This window comes from Hemitrygon akajei, chromosome 2 (genome assembly GCF_048418815.1).
Source record: "Hemitrygon akajei chromosome 2, sHemAka1.3, whole genome shotgun sequence".
Classification (NCBI taxonomy): Eukaryota; Metazoa; Chordata; class Chondrichthyes; order Myliobatiformes; family Dasyatidae; genus Hemitrygon; species Hemitrygon akajei.
The window spans coordinates 106,488,735-106,507,383 of NC_133125.1; the positions used below are offsets into that span (position 1 = coordinate 106,488,735).

Here is an 18,649-nt window from a genome sequence, read left to right on the forward strand (position 1 = left end):
TGTGTTGCTCGGATTTCCAGCAGCTGCAGACTTGCTCTTGTTTGTGGCAGTATTCTATACCTCACCGTCCCTTTTAGAGAGATTTAGAGATACAGGATGGTAACAGATTCTCTCAGTCCGACAAGCCCATGTTGTCCAAATTATCTACTAACATCTTTGGAATGTGGGAGGAATTGTGCAATTGGATCCTGGATTTCCTCACTGACAGACCCCAGTAAGTTTGGATCTCCTCCATAATCCCCATCAGCACAGGTGGACCCCAGTGCTGAGTGCTTAGCACCCTCTCTACTCGCTTTACACATATGTCTCTGTGGCTAAGCACAGCTCCAAAACTACATTCAAATTTGCTGATGACACCATTTTGTTGGCCGTATCAAAGAAGGAGGTGATTCAGGAGGGAGATTGAAAATTTGGTTGAGTGGTGTCATAACAACCTCTCACTCAATGTCAGCAAGACCAGGGAACTGGTTGTAGACTTCAGGAGGGAAACCAGAGGTCCATGAGCCAGTCCTCAGTGGAGGATGAGCAGTGGAGAGTGTCAGTAACACAAAGGCAGAATCCATCATCAAGGACCCCACCACCCAGGCCCTGCCCTCTTCTTCCTGCTCCTATTGGGAAGGAGATACAGCAGCCTTAGGTCCAACACCATCAGCTTGAGGAAGAGCTATTACCCTTACAACCTCCAGGCTCAGAACCAGAGTGGATAACCACTCACCTCAACTTATGGACTCACTTTCAAGGACTCTACAACTCATGGTCCCAGTATTAGTTACATATTTAATTGTTATTATTATCTGTTTTTCATTGTGTTTGCATAATTTGTCTTCGTTTGGACATTGGTTGCTTGCTAGTCTTAGTTTGAGTGAAGTTTCTCATTGGTTCAATTGTATTTCATTGTCCTACTGTGAATACCTGCAGGAAGATGAATCTCAGGGTTGAATGTGTTGACATATATGTACTTTGTTAATAAATTTACTTTGAACTTTGAACATGTTGTCTGAGCTACTACTTTTAGTATTTTCCATTTTTATTTCAGATTTTTAGCTTCTGCAGTGTTTTCCTGTGTACATATCAACCTGACCGGCACTACTTTCGACTAGGCAGGGGTTAAGAGTTTCAGAAGTACAAGAGATCAGCGTGTCATAAAATGCAAGCAAGAAGGCAGGAGAGAACTGTGGTGAGGCAGAATTGTTTCCATTTGTGTTGATAATAAAAGATCTTCTGTAGACCAGTTCTGCCTTCCAGCAGAATGTCTGATTATGGCTTTGCTCATCATCTCCAGTCTAGACTTAGGAACCTCATTCATTGTCACCCAAATCTGTCATCCTAATCATAAAATCTCCATCTTTCAATTACCTAAACTAAATTCACTGCTCAAAATATTTCTAAAAAACTGTTTCTTTTTGAGGGAAATAAAATCCTAATGTTTTAAAAAATGAGACACTCCTCTCATTACAACCATCGCAGAGGAAGTACAGGAGCTTAAAAATGCACACTCAATGTTTCAGAAACATCATCATCCCCTCCACCATCAGATTTCTGAATGGTTCATGAAGACTTCCTTTTTACACACTTTATTTATTTTTTAAGGCAACTTACAGTATAACGATAATTTACAGTACAGTGCAAAGTCTTAGGTGCATATACATATACTATAGCTCGGGAGCCCAGAGCCAAGACTTCTTCTGCATAGTACCGTAGTAATTCTATGTATTGCACTGTACTGCTGCAAAACAATAATAATTACATGACATATGTGAGTGATGATAAACGTGGTTCTGACATTGTGGACTGTGAGTGGGAAGGAGGCAGGGAGAAGGGAATCATGGTTGGGAAAATGTGAAGGAAGAGGGGAGGGAGTTCCATAAAGATCAATAAACCAGTTGCTTAAAATCAAATAATATTGCCTGGTGTCTCAAGGCTGGGTGTGTCTGCACACGCACCAACCCCCCACCAACACCATCCCCCTCATCCCTGGCACTCCTTCTCCGCCACTTGTCCTACACCCCTCCCATGACACTCCGTCCTCACCATTTCCAACATCCTTTGTTCCCACCAGATTTACAAACTCACTCCTTGCTCCACATTGACAAATACAGCACGGCACAAAAGGCTTAGGTACCCTGCGGGGTGTGGGGGTGGGGGGGTGTAAGACTTTTGCACAGTATTGTCTGTATTGCACTGTACTGCTGTCACAAAACAACAAATTTCACAGCATATCTCAGTGATAATAAATCTGATTCTGATATGAAGCATGGAAAAAATCCTTCTTCATAAATGAATAAAGTAACGCATGTTAGCGATGAACTTTTAATACTTGTTGCAACAAACTCTTAAACCTCGACCCTGCAGAATCTGAAAATATCCAGCAGATCCAGCAGCATCTGGAGGGACAGAAATATGTTGTTTATCTAGGTCAGGCGCATCACCTTGCGATTCCATGCAGAGCCCCTAGACAGATACAGTGCACACACTTTGAACTCTGTGTCTGAACTCTGCAACGTGCCTGTCAAGAAGGAACTGGAGACTACTGTTGGAACATCAAACTAAGTCCAGTGATGAGACACAACCATCCTGAACTGGGGACTGGATGCACATTTATGAGGCATATGCAATCCATGTCATTTGTTCGAATAAAAAGATGAGTGCAAGCGAACACTTTTCTTTCTTTTCTTAACGTTTGCATTAAATCGTACTGCAAAAGCATGTATTTAATTAAATTATTTATTTTTACTTTCAACTGTTTTTGGCTTTTAACTATTTTAATCTTTCTGAACTCCTTTTAAACATCTTCCAGGACAGTTTGGGGATTAGCCTCACAAACCACCACCTGAGGTTTAGTTGCCATGGCAGCAAGGCCTCCAGTACAACCAGACCCATAGGGCCACAAAAGTAAATGCAGCTGTGGGGCTAATACAGGCCCTGGTGCAATTTATGCTCAGAACATTAATTCAGTTTCTTTTTCCACAAATGCTATGTTACCTGTTAGGCATTTCCAGCTTTTCTGTCTTTTGCTTTATTACACAAATTACCTCCATTCTGGCTTTCACAGATTTCTGATGCATTCCATTTTCCATAACGAGGCCAATGCTGCTAGTCAGGCATTTTAAATTTGTATGCCTCATAGAGGGGTATACAAAGCAAACATGTATTAAGAACATGGAGTCAGAAGAGACAGCAGATTCTGGAATCTGGAGCAACAACAATCTAAACGGTAGAAGAACTTAGCAGGTCAAGCTGCACCTGTGGAGAGAAACATAGAAAACCTACAACACAATTCAGGCCCTTCGGCCCACAAAACTGTGCTGAACACATCCTTACCTTAGAACTACCTACACTTACCAATAACCCTCTATTTTTCTAAGCTCCATGTATCCATCCAGGAGTCTCTTAAAAGACCCTATCATTTCAGACTCCACCACCACCGCCAGCAGCCCATTCCACGCACTCACCACTCTCTGCGTTAAAAACTTACCCCTGACATCTCCTCTGTATCTACTTCCAAGCACCTTAAAACTACGAAATGGATAGTTGACATTTCGGGTCGAGTTCCTTCAAATGGTCTGGAAAATTAGATTTGTGCCCTCTTTCCAGTCCTGAAGAAGGATCTCGGCTGAAATGTCAACTGTTTATTTATTTTCATAGATGCTGCCAGACCTGCTGAGTTCCTCCAGCATTTTGTGTGTGTTGCTCTGGATTTCCAGCATCTGCAGAATCTCTTGAGTTTATGTTTAATGATTATTGAGGGGGAGGATCTATGTTATGTCCATGACCCTTTGGAGTTCTGAAGAAGGCTCTTCATTCTGAATTGTGTTTTTCGTTCTACATGTTGCCAGACCTGTTGAGTATTTTTAGCATTTTCTACTTTTTGTTTCAACATGTGCAGTTTTTATTTGGTTTTCAATACTCTCTGAACTGACTGGCATTTCAGGCCATTTCAGACAGCAGTTAAAAGTCAACCATTCTGTTGTGAGTCTGGAAACGGACACTGGCCAAAATAGATTATGATGACAGATTTCCTTACTTAACATTTGATGGAGTTTAGAGGAACACAGAAATTTTATTAACAACATCACCATTTTTATCTTCATAATTCTATTATAAATTCCAATGGCTAATATCCATAAATAATTATTTAAGCTTGGTTTTAGCTATAGCTAGGTATTGGGACTAAATGTTCAAAGTAACTTCATTATCAAAGTATATATGTATATATATATATATATATATATATATATGTCACCACATACAACCCTGAGATTCTTTTTCTTGTGGGCATTCACAGTAAATACAAGAAATACAATAGAATCCCTGAAAGACTGACCCCAACAAGTCAGACTATCATCCAATGTGCAAAAGAGAGCAAACTGTGCAAATGAGGGAAAAAAGCAATAAATATCAAGAACATCAGGTGCAGAGACCTTGAAAGGGAGTCCAGAGGTTGCAGTAGTTGTTCAGTGATGGGGCGAGTGAAGTTGTGAAGTTATCCCCTTTGGCTCAAGAGCCTGATGGCTGAGGGGTAATAACTATTCCTGAAGCTGGTGGTGTGGGTCTTGAGGCTCCTGTACCTTCTTCCTGAAGGCAGCAGAGAGAAGACAGCATGACCTGGATAGTGGGGTTGCCCGATGATGGACGCTGCTTTCCCAAGACAGCGTTTCGTGTAGGTGTGCTCAGTGGAGGGGAGGGCTCTACCCACCAGTATTTTTTTTAAAGCATTTTGGGTACAGGTGAAGCTGGGTTCCCATGCACTCTCTCTCTCTGGCAACCCCTAACTTAAGGGGCCAGTTAACAATAAACAATGTCAGTACGTCCCAAGTCAAAATGGGTGATAATAGCAGATATCCTTCCATTAAGGACTTCAGTGAACTAGAAGGGCTTTTAACTACAATCCAGCAGTATCACAAATCACTTAAGTTCCTTATATTTACTGTATATTGTTCATGTCAATGGACTCACGTCTTCCAATCAGGAATCCAGGTCTTTACTTCAATAATTCATCTATTCTGCTGCTGCACTCTGTCCATCCTGGGCTGTACTGAAGTTCAAAATTCTAAGTAAATTTATTGTCGAAGTATGTATACCATATACAACCTTGAGATACATCTCCTTCCAGGCAGCCACTAAAAAATAGAGACACAACACAATTCACGAGAAAACCCACACGACAAAGACAGTCATACGTCCAAAATAAAAATGAAAGGACGAATTGTGAAAACGGCTTTAAAAAAAGCAAGCAAACAATCCACAGACCATGAACCGCAGACTCGCTGAAAGCAAGTTCAGAGCTGTGGAGCCAGTTCAGCACTACAGCTGGTCCAGGAGCCTGATGGCTGTAGGCCACAGCCATGGAGCCAGGTTCAACGCTGAGGCGAGTGCTGATGGTTGCAACACAGGAAGCATTAAAAATACATTATACATTACGTTAGAATAACCACCATATCACATCCCTCAACAATATTTCTTCTACATAGATGTATGCCAAAACATCTAAAGGCCCTAAGGTTCACTTTATTGTCAAAGTATGCATGTACAATACAACTCTCATATTTGTCTTCTCCAGAGAGCCATGAAATTAAAAAAAAAGACCAGACATCAACTCCCCTTCCGCACGAAAAAGAAACAAAACCTGCAAACCCCAAAATCCCCCACAGGGGAAAAAAACAGGGACAATAGCAACAAATCTCCACCCCCACCCCTGCAAAAAAAGTGAGAATAACAACGCCCAATCACCTCATGATGAGAAATACAACCTTCAAACTGACAGAACTAGAAAGACAAATGCAGAGCAAAATGAAGCCAGATATCTGAAATTCAAAAAGAAAATGCCAGTATGATTAAGATGAGGAAATGTTGGAACATACAGTGAAATGCTCCGTTGACGTTAATTCAAGTCAGTCTGAGGATGTACATGGGGCCAGCTGCAAGTGTCGTCACACTTCTGGCACCAACATAGCAACCCACAACTCACTAACCCTAAATGCACGGCTTTGGAGCGTGGGAGGAAGGCTGAGCTCCAGAGGAAATGCACACGGCCACGGGAAGAACAACAAACTCCATCCAGATAGCGAGGGAAGGGTGGGAGAGAATCGAACCCCGATTGATGATCATGGGCTCTCTAAAACGATTGTGCTGACTGCTACACTACTGTGCCACCTAGTAAATATTCTGGCAGTCAGGCAACATTCATGATGGCAGAGTTCAGTCGTTAGGTTCATGATCTGTGACCAGATAACGATTGCATAAATTAATTAAAAATTCTAATGTAACAGGAAGCTATAGAGGTTGCTGAGATTTGGCATGACATCTAATACTTTTACAAACATCCATAGATGTGTGGTGGAGCGTGAATTGACTGGCTGCATCATAGCCTGGTATAAAAAAACACCAATGCCCTTGAATGGAAAATCCTACAAGAAATAGTGGATTCGGCCCAGAACATCACAGCCCAAGCATTGAGCACATCTACATGAAACACTGTCGAAGGAGAGAGCATCCATCATCAGAGATCTTCACCACCCAGGCCGTGCTCTCTTCTCAATGCTACCTCAGGACTCGTACCACCGAGTTCAGGAATAGTTACTACTCCTCAACCATCAGGTTTTTGAACAAAGGGTGATAACTACACTTACTTGCCCATCCATTGAAATGTTCCCACAACCAATGATCTCACTTTAAGGACTCTTCATCTTGTTTCATGCTCTCGTTATTTATTGCTATCTATTTATATCTGCATTTGCACAGGTTTGTTGTCCTGCTGTAGTCACTATTCTATAGATTTTCTGAGTACGGCCACAGGAAAATGAATCTCAGGAAAGTACTTGGTGACTTACATGTAGTTTGATAATAATATTACTTAGAACTTTGAGACTGGTTATTTTCTGAAAGAGCACAATTAATGCTGTGTGTGATCATTTTATGGATCTGGTTGAATCTGATGATGTATCCTACCATTCCCTTTGTAGTGTCTTTTATCCCATTTTTGAATGTCCAGGACTGACTGGAGTCACCCCCACCCCCTCGCCCATCAAGAACTGAATCTGGCTGAATTGGTCTCGGATGAACACAAATGTACTTTCCAAATGCTTCTTGGACGACAAACTTGGAAGTGGGCCAGAACGATATGAAATCATTCACAGTGCTGGATGGGAGAAGCAGCAGGGTACCGGCCAACAGAGGATCTGCATTTCCTTGCTGTCAGTCAGACTCTTGAAATCAAGATATAGTGGATGACAGAGAAAAGTGAAAATGACAACAACCCCCACACCTTACGGCAGCACGAAAATCTCAGCCTGCATTCCACGGTTAAAGCTCCTCTGTGAAGCTCTGCATTTAAATAGTTTTCAGCCTGTCATTTTTATATCGTGCAACATCAATGTTATATATCATGAAATCCTTAATAAATGAAACAAAATATAACATTTTGACTGGAGAGTGTGGTGAACGAAACAGAAAATACAGTAACCTTACAGTATCCACCCAGGCTACAGTTCAAAATAAACTACTTATGCACACAACATTAGAATGCTAAGCCTTGAGGATATGGTTCTGTTACATAAAAGTTAATGCATTTCAGTTCAAACAATTGCACAAATATTCATTTCTTTTCTCTTGGCATCTCTCTTTCTGTCTTTGCACTTAAAATGGTTGCGGTTAGCTTTTGAACAGATAGGCAGCTCTTTAGTCAATCAATCATCCCATCCACAAAGCTGAATATAATACAACCCACTCTGCCCTTTCTTAACACCAGCATTAAAGGCCTGTTAAGGTCATCAGTGACGCCAAATGTTATTTCTAGCAGCAAAAGGGCACTCAGTCATGCCGACACCAAATGGCACCGTTAACTGCAAACGAGTTAAAGTGTGTGTCAAGCCTTGGGTTGAACTGAATGAAGGACTCATTCAATTTAAACCACACTGTGTCAACAGCACAGACCATTGATTGAGACCACATTCCAATATTAACCCTCAAAAAGCCTTTCGAGAAACTCTCATCTCAGACTCCAAACTTATATATAGAAATCTCAAAAGCAAAACTCAATTACTTTAGACCAGAGGTTCTAAACCTTTTTTTAAAACGGCATGGACCACGATGATAAACCAAGGGGTCATTGAACCCAGACTGGGAAACCCATAACTTTCCATCAGGGCAAAATGGAGTAATTAACAAATTCATAAAAACATTTACAAGAATAAACCGTGCAGTATCTTTTCATTCTACATTTACTGGTGCTTTCAGTATTGTTTTATTTTATTTAGAGATGCAGTGAAGAACAGACCTTGCCAGACCAAGGAGCAAAGCCACCCAGCAATCTCCCAATGTAACACTTAGCCTAATCACAGGACAATTTACATTGGCCTACTAACCAGTACGTCTTCGAACTGTGGGAGGAAACCCGAGCACCCAGAGGAGACACACACACACACACACACACACACACACACACACACACACACACACACACACACACACACACACACACACACACACACACACACACACACACACACACACACACACACACACACACACACACACACACCAAACTTTCTTACAGAGGACGCTGGAATTGAACTCTAAACTCCAAAGCCCTGAGCTGTAATAGCACTAAACATTATGCTAACCAGCATGGTGCCTTCTTTGTTGTGCTACATAGGACAAAGGAAGGGAATTTAACAGTCGTGTAAATGTCCTATTGCTAAAAACTATTAACATTAAAATGGAATTTTTCATTATTCTGTTTCCTCATTGCGTTGTGTTGAACTTATCATATTTAAACTAGGATTACTGCTTGCTAGTAAAAGCAATTTGGGATTTTTCAGGACCGGCAAAGTTAACATGGGTAGAGCAATTGATCCCAAGCCAAACACTGTTCAAGTCTCTACAATACACTGGTTATTTGCATTTTAGTTGTCTCAGGCATAGTGACGGGATTAAGGTGTTGGAGGTTCCTGTTGAGAGAATGGCAATGAGTCTTGATCTCAAGAAATAGAATGGGTTGAATATTCAATTCATCCCTTCAACTGGTCTGGAGTTTTGGTTCTCTAACAGGATACATCAATATCTCTGTTTAAGGGACTCTGTCCCATGAGACTCTATCAATTTATTTATTGAGATTCAGGGCCCTTTTGACCCTTCGAGCTGTGCCGTTCAACAATCCCCCGATTTAACCTTAGCCTAATCATGAGACAGCTTACAATGACCAATTAACCTACCAGTCAGTACGTCTTTGGACTGTGGGAGGTAACCAGAGCACCCAGAGGAAACCCACGAGGTCACAGGGAGAACGCACAAGACTCCTCACAGGCAGTGGCGGGAATTGAACCCCGGTCGCCTGTACTGTAAGGCGTTGTGCTAACCACTACACCAGAGTGCTGCCCCATTGTCTTCCAATCCACAATAAAATTCGTACAGCATCTTGTCATTTATTGCATACAATTTTATTTTCGAATAAAGTATATTTCGTTTGAAAAATATTAGTAGCTTTTCTGCTGAATATTCAATTATACCACTAGATAAGCTACAGTACGAACTAATGATCTTGGATCTATTTGTACTTACTGCTATGCAATGTATGAAAGTGCTGAACTGGCATTTATACATGTTTTTCTGTTTGTGAACATCATTTAAGTGTTCAGTGGAATGTAAGGAAAAGTGTTCCCAGTTATACAAGTTTACCATACCCTTGGAAAATTATTTGCATTAGATATAGATACTGCAGCATCAACTTTTTAAACTGATCCATGCTACAACAATCTTGCAATGCAGCAAAAATTCCTAAAGTGCATCAAATTTACTTTATTAGGTACACTTGCTTGTTAATGCAAATATCTCATCAGCCAATCATGTGGCAGCAACTCAATGCCTAAAAGTGTGCAGACATGGTCAAGAGGTTCATTTGTTTTTCAGACTAAACATCAGAATGGGGACGAAATGTGATCTAAGTGACTTTGACCATGGTATGATTGTTGGTGCCAGAAGGGGTGGTTTGAGTATCTCTGAAACTGCTGAACCCCTGGAATTTTGAAGCACAGCAGTTTCTAAAGTTTACAGAGAGTGGTGTGAAAAACAAAAACCATCCAGTGAGCAGCAGTTCTGTGGATGTTAATGAAAGGAGCATGGCCAGAATGGGTCAAGCTGACAGGAAAGCAACAGTAACTTGCATAACCATGGGTTACAACAGTGGTGTGCAAACGAGCATCTCCGAATGGTCAAACCTTGAAGTAGAAGGCCTTCAGCAGCAGAAGACCACAAATATACACTCAACGGTCACTTCATTAGGTTCAGGAACTACCTAATGAGTGGCCAGTGAGAGCATAGAGATATGGCAGTTAGATGAGAAAAAAAAATTACACAAAAGTTAGTTTATAGGAAGATCTTAATGGAGAAAAGAGTATTAGAAGTTTCAGAGTGGAATTCCAGAGAGTTGGGCCCTAGCTAATGGGTTGGCTAACACCGATGAAGAATGGATGAGCAATGGGTCTAAATTAGAGAAGTGAAGATTTCTAGAAGATCACAGATATGTACAGCCTCCAAACTACCATTTATCTAAAAACCTAAATTATTTCAGGAAAACCCAGGAATGCTTAGAAAACACAGTCCATTTGGTATGTTACAAAATATAATAACAACCAAATAACTACCAAATCCCTCAAATTACTCCAGATGTATCAAAGAGATTAAATCATGACCTTGTGCATGAGTAGAAAATAGAACATGTTGAAAGTCTGTTTTACATCAGCTGAAGATTTTTATTTTTTGGTATCAACGGAGCCAAAAGTTTTAGGGCCGAAGAAATAGTAGGTTGGGAGCAGAGAGAGAGGCTCTCGCTGAACTCCCGTCGGAGAAAAGATCTGAACTTCTTCAGTGTAGGCATCATTGGAAGAGGCTTCGCAGTAGTGAATTTGGCTCCGTTGATACCTCTGCCCCCCCTTACCCCATCCCTATCTATAATTTTAGTCTGGTTCTCTTTCTCTCTCTTTTTCCCCCCTCACTATAATCTCCCCCAAACCCTACCTTTCTTTCTCTTCTATTTCCTATAATTCTCCACCTTCCCCCTAGCCCATTTCCCTTCAGCCTATCACTTCCCAGCTCTCTACTTCATCCCTCCCCCCAGTTCTTATCCCCCCTCGACCATCCCATGTTACTTCACTCTGGATGAAGGGTTTCGGCCCGAAACGTCGTCACTACCTCCTCCCATAGATGCTGTCTGGCCTGCTGAGTTCTGCATTTTGTCTTTTTACCTATGTCAGGTAGCTGTTCCCTGACTATAGCTCAGCGCTTAACACCATCACCCCTATAGTCCTGATCGATAAGTTGCAGAACCTGGGCCTCTGTATCTCCCTCTGCAATGGATCCTCGACTTTCTAACTGGAAGACCACAATCTGTGTGAATTGGTAATGACATTTCGTCCTCGCTGACAATCAACACTGGCACACCTCAGGGGTGTGTGTTTAGCCCACTGCTCTACTCTCTTTATACCATGACTGTGTTGCTCAAATATCATCTATAAATTTGCTGATGATACAACATCGTTGGTTGAATCTCAGATGGAGACGAGAGGGTTGTACAGGAGTGAGGTATACCAGCTAGTTGGGTGGCGTCACAGCAACAACCTTGCATTCACTGTCTGGTATGTCTGGGGTGGTGAGGAGGCTACTACATGGGATCGTATGAAGCTACAGAAAGTTGTAAAATTAGTCAGCTCCATCATGGGTGCTAGCCTCTGTAGTATTCAGGACACCTTCAACGAGTGGTGCCTTAGAAAGATAGTGCCAATATTATTAAGGACTGCCATCACCCAGGACATGCCCTCTCCTCACTGTTACCATCAGGGAGGAGGTACAGAAGCCTCAAGGCACACACTCAGTGATTCAGGAACAGCTTCTTCCCCTCTGAAATACAATTCCTAAATGGACATTGAATCCATGAACACTATATAAACACACACACACACACACACTTACTATAATTGATTTACATATTAATTTTTTTCTATATTATCATATATTGCAATATGCTGCTGTTGTAAAGTTAACAAATTTCATGACATATGCTGGTGACTTAAACCTGATTCTGATTCTGACTGTAATAAATTTACTTGGAACTTTGTTCTACTGTGAATGGCTGCAATACAATGAATCTCAGAGTTGTATATGGTGACATTGATGTACTTTGTTAATAAGTTTGCTTTGAACATCTGTTGCATGCTGCACTATCACATTGATCCCTGTTTATTAAGAAGTAACTCTGTAGGAAAATATTTTAACAAATCCTGAAGTTATAATAAGAATCAGGAATGTGGAGACAACATAAACAGGACTTTTATAGAAGTTAGAGGCATAGGTCCAAATCTGTAGAACAGACCAACATGCTGTATATCCTCAAGCACTGATTGTGTTATAGATAAAAGAAAACCTTTTAACCATTATTCAAGAGTCTTATAACTGTTACAACGTATGAGCACATCAGTCAGTTTATGCACAGTAAGATGGCACTATCAGTGAGAAGATATTGTGGAAATGAATTGTTTTCAGTGTGATGACTGAGGCATCATTGCTGGGCAGTGCTCCAGGATTATGTCCTGACCTGGACTTCAGATCAACAATCTGATGATGGATGTGTTTCTTTCCCCTCTCTGTTCTGGCAACTGTTCAGTTTTATTCCAATGACATCAGAGCTAAAGGTATCCCAACCGAAACTACACTCTCCTTCACACCTTCATCGCATCAATAGTCTTTTCAAACAAACAATAGGTCAGTGCTCTAACTAGGGCACTAGAAAGAATTAAGTACTAACTACATGCAGGAAAAAGTGGCGTGTTGAGATCCGTCACAGTTACCAGGGATGAGGGGACCCGTAGGACCCATTTCTGTGCAGAATGAATCCACAATTCTAGTCAAGATTCAAGATTGTTTCTTGTACACGAGCGTAAGGAAAACAAACTAATTGCTACCCTGGATCCAATGCAGCACAATAAAACACAATAATAAGAATAATAAAAACACACAAATAGATAAGATAGCTTAGATACATTGATTGGTTGTATGTCCATAAAGTGACATTAGGCTGTGCATGCGGTGACTGATGGGAAATAACAAAGTTGTAGTGGATAATATGGGGGCGTACGTAGGTTCAAGACCACATCATTAAGAAATTTATCAATGTTTCATTCAAAAGTACTTATTGAAGGGTATTTAGTGTTCTATAGGCAAGCACACTGTAAAGTTAGATACTACAAATAGTTAAAATTTAGTGATTTTGTTAACTTTGTTTTCACAGATATTTGTTGGGAAAAGAATGTTGGCCAGAATCCTAGACGAAACCCAGAATCACTTTTAGAAACACCATAGTGTCTTTGAAACATTCTTGATCACGGAAATTACCTTGGCTTAACTTCTCAGAAGGACTGCATTTCCAACAAGCTATCAATCATCTGTTCCCAATACCCTACCATCACACTTTGCAATTCCCTAAAGCATTAGTCCAAGTGGTGAAATCAAGTCCTGTAGAAAGACTTAAACTCAAACCTTTGAAACTAAGAAGCCAAAAACCTTGATGACTAACCAAGCCAATTACTAGCAGCTGTCATAACATGGTCTCTTATGATGTAGTTTTAGGCTCCCTGTTGTTTGGGTTCCACCAACACTTGCACGGTATAATGTTGATGTCCCTGTAAATGGTTCATTAGGCAAACTCTTTTGGAGACTCTTTATATTTTGAACTATATATTGCCTTCAATTTGTGATACGTTAAATAATAAATCTCAGTTTATTAATGATAAAATGTTTCAACATAATATTACTTGTCCCATTAAGCTTATTTGCCAGCAATCTGAGAATGGAATTGCTTCAACCCTCAGTAATATTAGCACTGTTAATTAATATTGCACTAATAAAGCAAACTCATTTCATACTGATGTGATGTGCTTGCTGGTGAATGCTAGATAATTTACAGCGTGCTTTAATTCAGTGTCTCTGGAGTGTTCAGCGTCATCAATGCACGGCACTATATTCGTACAATGACCTCAGGCCTGTAAGGATCATTCTTTAGGGAGCAAATCTTGTGTAAAATGAAAATAAAGGGCAGACAGAAAAGAAAGCAGAGTGACTTCTTAGATCAGAGACACACAGATGATAAATTAAAATGAAAACATTAAAAGCTGGACATACTTGGCAGGATAGGCAACATCTGTAGATGAAATGCATCAGGCCAATCACTCTTAAAGTTATTATAGGTAGTCACTGAAATGCTAACCCAGGTTCTCTCTCCTCAGGTGGTGTCTGACCCACTGTGTGGTTCCAGCAGGACTCTTTTTAAAGATAAAAAATAAAGGTTAGCTTTATTTGTCACATGTACATTGAAACATACAGTGAATGCGTCACTTGAGTCAAATCAAATCAGCGAACATGGCAGTAGGCAGCCCTCAAGTGTTGCCACGCACCCAACACCAACATAGCATGCCTACAACACACAAAGCCTAACCCATATGTGAGAGGGAACTGGAGCACCCAATGGAAACCTACAATGTTATGGGGAGAACAAATTCCTACGGACTGCAGTGGGAATAGAACCCTAATCTTACAGTTGGCCCCGTATAGTGACTGTGCTAGCCACTACGCTATATTTATTAGATTTCTACGAAACACAGCATCTTGCTCTGGGTTACGACATAAATGGCATGTGAGGGTCAAAGGAGAAAATGAGTATTTTAGCCAAGCAGCTCAAATACAAAAGTAATACCCAAGATTATACCAGGGGTAGACAACACATTTCCAAGTCAGCTAAAAGAAGATTATAGCCATTCCCTGGATCTCTTAAACAAAAATGTATTGTTAGGCAAAATTGTGTAAATTGTGAAATGCATAAAATGACATAAAGTATTTTGGCAGAGTGTATTCTAAAAGGTGAAGGCTTGTGTATCACTTCTTAAAGCAAAAAGAAATATTCATAAAATGCTGGTGTGAAAGCATCATGTCCAGGGGATTTGTCTCAAGGCATTAAAGGCACTATGAAGAAGTTGGATAAGCCTTTTGGTTAGGCACTATTAAGTGCCTTTAGTTTTTGTCCATAATCACTCAATGATTCAAAGTCAGACCTCCCCCTCTGCCTTCAGATTTCTGAATGGACATTGAACCCATAAACACTACCTCACTGTAATCCACAGTTTGATTAGTATATATATTAATTAAACTGAGTTACAGTAAAGATATATAGGGTAATTCGCAGTTTTTATTACTATGTATTGAAATGTACTGCTGCCATAAAAACAACAAATTTCACAACATATGCCAGTGATAATAAACCTGATTCTGATTTTGATTCTAAATGCAGTTTTACCCATTAACAGACTTGCACAGTATACCAAGGACAATCTGAACTTTGGAGAGAATAGAATAGAATCATTACCCATGCCCACAATCTTAATTGCCTCTTTGCATTACTTCTTTTTGAATGTTGCACTGAACATTTAAATTAAAATGATTATTAAATTAATGTTTATGCCTTTTGGTTAGGCTGTTAATTTAAATTTCACCTTATATTACCTATTGATTCAAACAAGCGGTACTTGAGAAAAGTATATTGAACAGATGTACAACTTACTAATATTTAGATAGGAATTGGACTGCTTAGTTTAATCTAAATGAAGTTAGAATCTTCATTAAAGCCACTGAGCCTTTTTCCCCGTGCTTATCCAAATTCAGCATTTAACCAATTAGCAACTTCACTGTTACTGTCGCTCCCACAGAAGTTATGAACTGTTTCTTAATTGTATCTATAAGAGTCTTCACAACCACACTCCCCTCATTACATCATCCACCTCACAACTGTCCTTCTCCATTTTACTGAACTTCCCTACCTATCTGTGAAGTTTAGACTTTGCTATACTATTCCCAAATCAGCAAAGGCCTATTTTTGCCAATGTTTCATTATAAATGATCCTTATACTCTGTTTATTTACATTTAAAAAATGTTTCCTTGGCATCACAAACTCTAATCTGCCTTGGCCTAATGTTTTGCACACACTCCTTGACTCTCTCCCCTAATTTAGTAGTTTCTTTTTGTGTCTTCCCTTTGCCAGTAGTCTAAAGCTTAATTTCTGACTACAGTTCTACTCAACTTCATTTCACCCAAACTGGATGTCTGTTTACCAGACCTGACTACCCTGTTTTATCATTTATGTACAGAAAATTTAAGCAGAACTCGTCCCTGTGATGCAGTTTCATTTGCACGAGTCACCACCATCCTTCATTCTGCGTTCATCACTCAACGATGTCTACACCTCCCAAAACAGCTTACCCCTACACCAGCAAAGCACAGTTGCCAATTCTGATGTTATAAACACTGACCTCTTGTTGTTTGCTAAGTAGCTCATTTCTCCTGTGGCTCCCTTACCTACTCTTTCTTTAAAAAAGTGTTGATCTCGATACTATTTGTAGCATCTGTATCCTTTCCCCTTTGCATCTCACATGCAATATATTTCTTAATCCATAGCAAGATTAAGTGCATGGGTGGAATCTGAAATAGGAACAGAAAATGCCGGAAACACTGCTCAGGTCAGGAAGCATCTGTGGTGAGAGAACCTGAGCTAGCACTTCTTTGAATAACCATAATAACTTCAGAACAGTCATTAATCTGAAACATTTTCAGCCACTGCTATTACTACCCTGCCAAGAACGTCCAGCATTTACTGTTTTCATTTTAATTTATCAATTTTACGTCCCTGACCTTAAAAGTTTCCTCTTTGTACTTTTCTGTCTGCCTTGTATTTTCAGTTTTTACAAAAATAACTCCCTAAAATATTATCCAAAAATGCCTGTCACTGGTGGATGAATGTACCTCCAAGCAGTTCGTGCTGGTTCTAAATATTTGGAACACTCAAAACTATTTGCAAAGTATGTTATCTGTCCCTTCAGTGATAAATCTCCAAAACGATAACATTATGTTTTTCTTCCTCCACAGCTCCAAATACCCTCTTACTTCAACCTGACACGCTCAGCATTCTGACTGTCCTTCCAAGAACTTTTAATTGAAGCCTTATTGGTCATAAGTACACAGTACTAACGTTAGTTTGTGTAGTACGCACCAGGAAATAGGAGGATAATAGTTAGGTTGCCAAACTAGAAGCTAAAATTCCAAACCTCTGGTCCAGAAACATGAGTTCAAACAAATCCTCTTATGTACAGTAATAAATAGTTATTTTACTTTTATTTTAAAAACTAGGGCTCATTTATGGTTGACACGTATCCGTAGTATAGGGTTGGGTCGCAATGGTAACGTAATGCTATTACAGCTCGGGGTGTCAGGGTTCAGAGTTCAATCCCACTGTCCTTTGCAAGTTCTCCCCCCGTGAAATGCTTTGGGTGCTCCATTTTCCTCCCACAGTCCAAAGACATACCAGTTAGTCGATTAATTGGTCATTTTAAGTTGTCCCATGATTAGGCTAGGGTTAAGTCAGGGGTTGCTAGTGGGGTGGTTCGAGAGCCTACTCTGCACTTCCTCTCTAAATAAATAAATATCAACTAAGCTGCTGCAACAAAATAATCTAGTTCACTAACACAAGAGATGCTGGAAATCTAGAACAACCCACAAAATGCTGGAGGAACTCAGCAGGTTAGGGAACATCTATGATCAGGAATAAACAGTTGATGTTTTGGACCGAGTCTTGAACTTCCAGTCAAGATACCACCTGTGTACAAACATTTTTTGGTCAATATCTTCTGGATAGATCATGAAACCATATATTTCACTTCTCTTATGTCATTTATGTTTGTTTTTGTCTTGAATATGATTCTGGAACCACTGGAGCCTGTGATTTGTAGGTTGGAGTGTTTCCGTGCTCTGCAGTCTCCAAGGGGATTCTGGGAGGCAGAAGCAGTGTGTGGAAATCTCGTGACAAGAAAGCTGCGACCATTTTGCCGATTAAAGCTTCCATTGTTTGCCGATTAAAGTGATGAGGGGGGTTGAAATGCCAGCTGTCTGCTTTCTTTAAAAATCGCTGGGGGAAATTGCTCTGCTGCTGGAGAGGGGAGACTTTTTATCACTGGTGAGATCACTCTGCTACAGAGAGAGAGATGTTGCCCAGGTTTTCGGCGTTTTGGATGTGGACTTGGGCTATGGCTCTTCTTTCAGTCTTTTTTTTGTATTCTGTGCTTTTCGACTGATCATTCTTTAATTTGTGTGTGAGGGAGGGGGACCTGGGGTCAATGTGCCTGTCCCGTTTTTGTGCAGGGAGGAGGAGTTTGGGGGTTGATGATCATGCTGCCATTTTTTTCTTTCTTGGTTTTGTGGCTATCTGGAGAAGAAGAATTTCAGAATTGTAGACTTTGATAATAAATGAATCGTTGAACCTTTGAGCCCGAAACGTCAACTGTTTATTCCCCTCCACAGATACTGCCTGACTTGCTGAGTTCTTCCAACACTTTTGTGTTAATCTAGTTCATTAATATCTTTACCTTGTCCATGTAACTCCGCATCAACCGCTCTAACTGCTACACTACTGCAGCGGCCAGGTTGACAGGAAAAGCTTGATTTTTGGACCTGATATTGAAACATTTTCACTAAATGCTAATATGCACCAAACACTGACTCTGAAGAAAATTTAAACATCTTACGAGCTCAGGTTTACACAAAACCAAGGTAAATATTAGA

At 40.3% G+C, this 18,649-nt stretch overlaps 1 protein-coding gene across 5 annotated transcripts in view; it reads right to left on the reverse strand.

Moving 5' to 3' along the window:
- Window positions 1-18,649, reverse strand: part of gli2a (GLI family zinc finger 2a) — a 510,119-nt gene that overhangs the window by 439,591 nt on the left and 51,879 nt on the right. Inside the window, exon 1 of one of the 5 annotated variants that reach the window (XM_073026875.1) lies at window positions 14,170-14,225. The exons of 3 other annotated variants lie outside the window; for them this stretch is intronic. The gene's annotated coding sequence lies outside the window, so the exon portion shown is untranslated. Of the gene's footprint in view, window positions 1-4,956; window positions 5,005-14,169; window positions 14,226-18,649 lie in introns of those variants that run through there. One more of the 5 variants, XM_073026868.1, reaches the window with a different exon arrangement.